This window comes from Rattus norvegicus, chromosome 1 (assembly GCF_021556685.1).
Source record: "Rattus norvegicus strain SHRSP/BbbUtx chromosome 1, alternate assembly SHRSP_T2T, whole genome shotgun sequence".
In the NCBI taxonomy this organism is placed as follows: Eukaryota; Metazoa; Chordata; class Mammalia; order Rodentia; family Muridae; genus Rattus; species Rattus norvegicus.
Genome location: NC_141534.1, coordinates 107,055,500 through 107,061,581, shown reverse-complemented (window position 1 = coordinate 107,061,581; position 6,082 = coordinate 107,055,500).

The window sequence follows — 6,082 nt, the reverse complement described above, 5'->3', positions numbered from 1 at the left end:
AGGCTGTTCTCCCGGCCACCATAGCTGCTTTACAAGTGAGATAGGGAAGCCCTGGCTGCATCTTTCTGAGAGAACAGTAGGCAAAGAGGCAGGGTGCCAGCCATTGACATTTCTGGAGGGATGGAAGACAGCTGGGAGAGTTTTGAGTGTGGCGAGCCCTGAGGAAGCAGTGGCTAGCCTGGCATAACCCTGAAGAAAGGCTGAAGGCAGTCCCATTGAGAGCTGTCTGATAGTACTTCAATCTGCTGCTTAAGGCCCAGTCTTTACATTTAACCAAGGATAGATACCACCAGAGAGCTGAGGAACATCTACCACGGATAGCTGGTCCTGAAAGTGACTTTCACTCGTTGCTGTGTTTCCCACATTTTCAGGTAGGCTTATGGTTTTGCTAAGAGCATCTTACTGCAGAAAGCTTGGAGCAATGAAAACTTGAGAAAGCCATTGGAGACTAATGGAGACAGAGCCACCTTTACTCAGGAGTTGATTAGTTTAATATTGCCTTCACATGTCACATTCAACATCTGTCTCCAACTGCTAGGGCCATTTGGATGGATTTTGTGGGATTTAAGAGGTAGGACTGGGAGGAAATAGCTTAGGAGGGAAGGTTTGGGCGGAGGGCTCTCATACGATGAGAGCCAATGCCACACACAGGCTCCTGCTAAGTGCATGGGGCCAAAGAACTATGGACTTAACCCTCGGAAATTATGGATGAGGATGGAGCTGGCCTTAAGTTGTCAAATGTATGCCAAGTATATGGTCTTTTCTGGGGGGATAATTTTAAAATGTCTGTTGAATACAGACTGGAAACAGGCTAATTGGCCATGTCCTGCTTAGTAAAAAGATTCATTGGGATTTATTTCCTTAGGGGTTTGAGGAACTGTTTTTATTTGGTCGTTTGTTTATTTGGTTGGTTGTTTTTTAGTGACAGTTTCTCTGTAGCCCTGGCTGTCCTGGATCTCACTAGACAGGCTGGCCTTGATTTTGTGCAGGTAGGTGGTGGCTCTCTCAGTTAAAGATTAAGTGACCTCCCATCCCGCCTTTGGGGAAGGAATGTTAATCCATACTGTGTTCCTTCCCCTCCCAACTAGAACCATCATGCTGTTTGCCTTCAAGATGGGTGTTTTTTTTTAAATTTATATATGTGAATACACTGTCATTCTTCAGATACACCAGAAGAGGGCATCAGATCTCATTACAGATGGTTGTGAGCCACCATGTGGTTGCTGGGACTTGACCTCAGGACCTCTGGAAGAACAGTCAGTGCTCTTTAACTGTCAAATTATCTCTCCAGCCCGCTTACCATTCTTAATAGTGGGAAGTAGCCACTACATCCACATCCTGGAGGAAGTCACATAAGTGTTGAGGCCTGTGTTCCCTCCCCACCCCCCCAGCTGCTTGGTGTGGTCCTGAGAGCACCTAGAAGCACATCAGGCTGAAGAGTGGTGAGATGTAAGCAACCACACCATTGTGGGGGAGGGGCCCACCTGCGGCCACTAGGAGACAGGCAAGGCTAGGAAGACAAAACCAGGATTTAGGCCATCAGTATTCAGCATCTACTCAGAAATTACTCGGCATGCTAGGAAGATGACTTGTGGGATACCAGGACAACGGTGGATAGAAGATTCAGGGCATTGAGGTAAAGCTAAAACAGAAGGACAGGAAGAATAAGAATTATCAAGTCTGAGATTGGCAATTTATGTTCTTGTTTTTGTGACCATTTCTATGTAGGCCTGGCTGTCTAGGACTTGTTATGTAGACCAGTCTGGCCTCATAGCCACCTCCTGAGTACTGGGATTAAAGTTATGCCACCACACCCCACTCTGAGGGGGAATAACTGTAGGTGAGTGGCATGGTGACAGAGGCAGGCAGATATAAGTTCTAGGCCAGCCTGATCTTTGGAGTGACTTCTAAGACATCTAGAGCTACACAGAGAAACCCTATCTCAGATAATTCAGTAGATGGATTTAGGAGGGTTTTATTGCTATGAAGAGACACAATTACCACAGCAATTCTCTACCAAAAGGCAAAAACAAACAAACAAACAAAAAAAACATTTAATTGGGGTTGGGTTAAAGTTTTAGAGGTTTCCTTCATTGTCATGGTTGGAAGCATGGCAGTGTGCAGGAGGACATGGTGCTGGAGGTAGCTGAGAGTTCCACATTTGAAGGCAACAGGAAGAGAGCCACAAGACAGAGCTTGAGCATTGGAGAGCTCAAAACTCAGCCCTCCGACAAGGCCACACCTCCTAATAGAACCACTCCCTATAGGCCTATGGGGGCCATTTTCTTTGAAACCAGAATATAGAAATACCCAAGTTTCTTGTCATAAACACTGGGAATGCTAGGAAAGACGGACTCAGACAAACTGAAGGGAACTTTTTTTTTTTTTTCTTTTTTTTCGGAGCTGGGGACCGAACCCAGGGCCTTGTGCTTGCTAGGCAAGTGCTCTACCACTGAGCTAAATCCCCAACCCCGGGAACTTCTTGACTTAGGACCTGACTAAAGTGAAAGTGGAGGAGCACCAGGATGGTGGTTCTAGAGTCAAGACTAGCCAAGACGACTTAAATTTCCAACCTTGGGAATTAAAGAGGACATTAAAGCCAGTTGTGGTGTAAGGGGGAAAGATCATTAATTCAAAGCTAGCTGGAACAATCAAGTCACTGCTTAAAAAAATACAGGGACCCCAAAGGAGGAGTTAGGGGAAGGACTGAAGGAGCTGAAGGGGACCCATAGACCAACAATATCAACCAAACACCCCCCGCCCTCAGCTCTCGTGGACTGATCCACCAAGCAAAGAGTACCCATGGAGGGAGGTGTCCATGACACCAGCCTCATATGTAGCAGAGGGTGGCCTTATCTGGCATCAATGGGAGAAGAGGCCCTTGGTCCTGTGAAGGCTCAATGCCCCAGCATAGCAGAATGCTGGGGTGGTGAGGTCGGAGTGGGTGGGTAGGTAGGGGAGTACCCTCCTAGAAGCAGAGGGAGCAGGGATGGGATAGGGGATCTTTGGAGGGGAAACTGGGAAAGGGAATAACATTTGAAATGTACAATAAAATGTCCAATAAAAAATAAATTGCTCTTGTATTTGAGACTTGGAAAGAAGAGAATGTAGGGGAAAGAATAGAAGCTTGTAAAAACAAGAAAGCAAGGACCTGGTGAAATACCTTCCCGGAACACAGCTGTGTCCCACATGAGAATGTCAGGCAGACCAAGAGCTGTTAACCACTAGAAATTCAGAAGAGGATGCTGACCTCCATGTGTGCACTGTATTGTGCCATATATACAGCTGTAAAGTAAATCGTTTAAAGTTCACAGCTGGGAATGTTGAGTAAATGTACATATAATATCTAGGCCAGCAAGCAGACCTGAAGTTTGATGCAGGACCAACTCGCAGTATCTTGGGGCTCGCTTCCAGAAGGGCCAAAAGGATGTTTATATCCCAACCCCTTTTCAAGACTTAGCTTGGAACTTAGTACATAGCCCAGATTGGCCATCTTAGTGCTGAGATCACAGGTCCAGTTGGGATGCAGTCCAGGGCTCTGTGCATTCTTTGCAATTTCTCTACCAACTGAGCTACACCTGCAGCCCCAGTGAGCAGAGTTTAAAGAAAGTATCTTTAATTATGTGCATCCTTTCGTATCTGTGTGCAGATGCCCTAGGGGACCAGAGGTATAAGATCCCCTGGAGCTTGAGGTAGAGGTGACTGTGAATCACCTGATGTGGGAACTCAAGGGTCCTCAGCAAAGGCAGTACCTGCCCCTTGCCAGATTAAGTCAAAAGCCTGGACAGGCTAGACTCCAGCCAGGTGAAGAGCAGAGGGATTTTTGAGAGCACACTGGGAAGAGAGACAAGGGGTCCAGGGACTCTTGTCTGTCTTCTGAGGCACTGACAGAGGTTTATGGTTACAGAGTAAGAGCTTCATGATTAAACAGCCCTGGCCAAGGCGTGGTCTGGCCCCTAATAGCCCATCATTTCTTGGCCTCAGTTGTTCCTTCGAGATAGGGTTGAGTGCAGTCTATCTCCGATTGGACACTTGTTCATCTACATTCCCTGTAGTAGGAAGTGTCACACCCCCAGACAGGCATCCTGGTAAGTCCATTGTTGAGAATGGAACCTGCAATAGGGATCTTTTCCCTATATTGGGGTGCCTGTCCGGTGAGGTTTTGGTCTTCCTGGGACTCAACTTAGCTTAAAAGGTTAAGGATGATAATTGCTACCTCAGCCAAAGACCGAAGGCAGAAACCAAGCTTGCATCCTGCTGTCCTCACCTTGTGGATCCAAGCCAGGAGTCATTTCTTGACAAAGGCTTCTGAAGCAAGTGCCTGAGTGGTTTGGGTTGCTGTTTTGAAGCTGAGCATGGTGGTTGAAGCCTTAAATCCCAGCTCTTGGAAGGCTGTGGAGGAAGATCACTCCAAGGTCAAGGCCATCTTGGGTGAAATGGGTAGTTATGGAAGGCACACTGACTGGTGCTTTTTGTTATTGACACAGCTACCAGTGTGAGGACTATAGTTGAGAAGCCAGAGAAACCTGCTCTCTCTTTGGCCTTGAACGTGTCCTTTTGCAACACCACATCCCATTCAACTAAACCAGAGTCCTGTGACAACAACCCAACGGCATCCCTTGTCACTGACCACCCTCTTTGTTTTCTTGCTCCCGCACATCTGTCCCCTGAAGTGCACCACCTGTCCCCAAAATGCTGAGACAGCCGGCAGCATCTTCTAGTTCCCAGGGCTCAGACATCACAGGCTTACGCGTTCATCTGTTTTGTTTGCTTGTGGTTTTTTCCCCCTATAAAGCACCTTTTGGAACTTAAGCACACCCCCAGCCGATGATCTTCCTGCTTCCACAGTGTAGGGGTGCAGCAGAGCACCAGGGCTATACACGGATGCAGATGGAACCCAGGGCATTCCGCTTGTTAGGCAAGTGCTCTGTCTGCTGAGCCACACCGCCAGCCTAACTACCGGCTCCACACATTGAAACTATCTGCTGGGCTGGAGAGATGGCTCGGTGGTTAGAGCACCGTCTGCTCTTCCAGAGGTCCTGAGTTCAATTCCCAGCAACCACATGGTGGCTCACAACCATCTGTAATGGGATCTGATGCCCTCTTCTGGTGTGTCTGAGGACAGCTACAGTGTACTTATATATAATAAATGAATAAATTTTTTAAAAAAAAGAAACTATCTGCCATCAGAACAGATGGTAACCTGTCTACCTCAGTGCTCCCCACTCTACCTCTCAACCCAAACAGGCGACACTCCACATTAGTTGACCAGTCTCCTAGGCCTCATCTTGCTGTGACGTCATCTTCCCTCCTGCCCCTTCTGCAGTCCAGTCTCCCTGGATATTCCCAGAGATCTTCAGATCCATATTTGACCATCCTATATGCTCTCAGGGATTTATATAGAGACACAAATCCAAATGCAAATGACATCACAAGGTCACTGTTCTGCCATCATGACTGCTCAACCTCTCGGCTACTCTTTGTGTGGCTACTGGAGTGACAGGTCTTATGACTTGTTGACCTTATCTTTCAAGCATCTCTGTGAACTGTGAAGATATCTCTCTCTCTCTCTCTCTCTCTCTCTCTCTCTCTCTCTCTCTCTCTCTGTATGTGTATGTGTGTCGTGTATGTGTGTAGACAGGGTCTCACTATGAGACCTGGAAGTCACTATGTAGAACAGACTGGCCTCAAACTCATAAGAGATCTGCCTGCCTCTGCATAGGCCACCAGGCTCTGTGTATGTTTTGGCAAAGTCTCAAGTAGTCCAGGCTAGCCGCGAGGTTTCAGTGTAACAGAGGGTGACCTTGAACACTGTTCTGATCTCCTTGCCTCCACTGCTGAACTTCTAAGTACTGGGATTACAGGTGTGCACTACCCGTGATTTATGCTCTGCAGGGAACAGGACACCTGCTAGGTTAGCACTCTGCAGCTTTTATTTTTTTTTCTGCTTTCTTGAAATAACCTCTTGGTATGTGTTCCTGTCTTCCAAGTCACACTGATCCTCTTCCACAGGCCCCCTAGAATCCTGAGACACCACATCCCTCTGGACTTGTGGTTGTAGAAATGAGGGGAAAGTACCAGA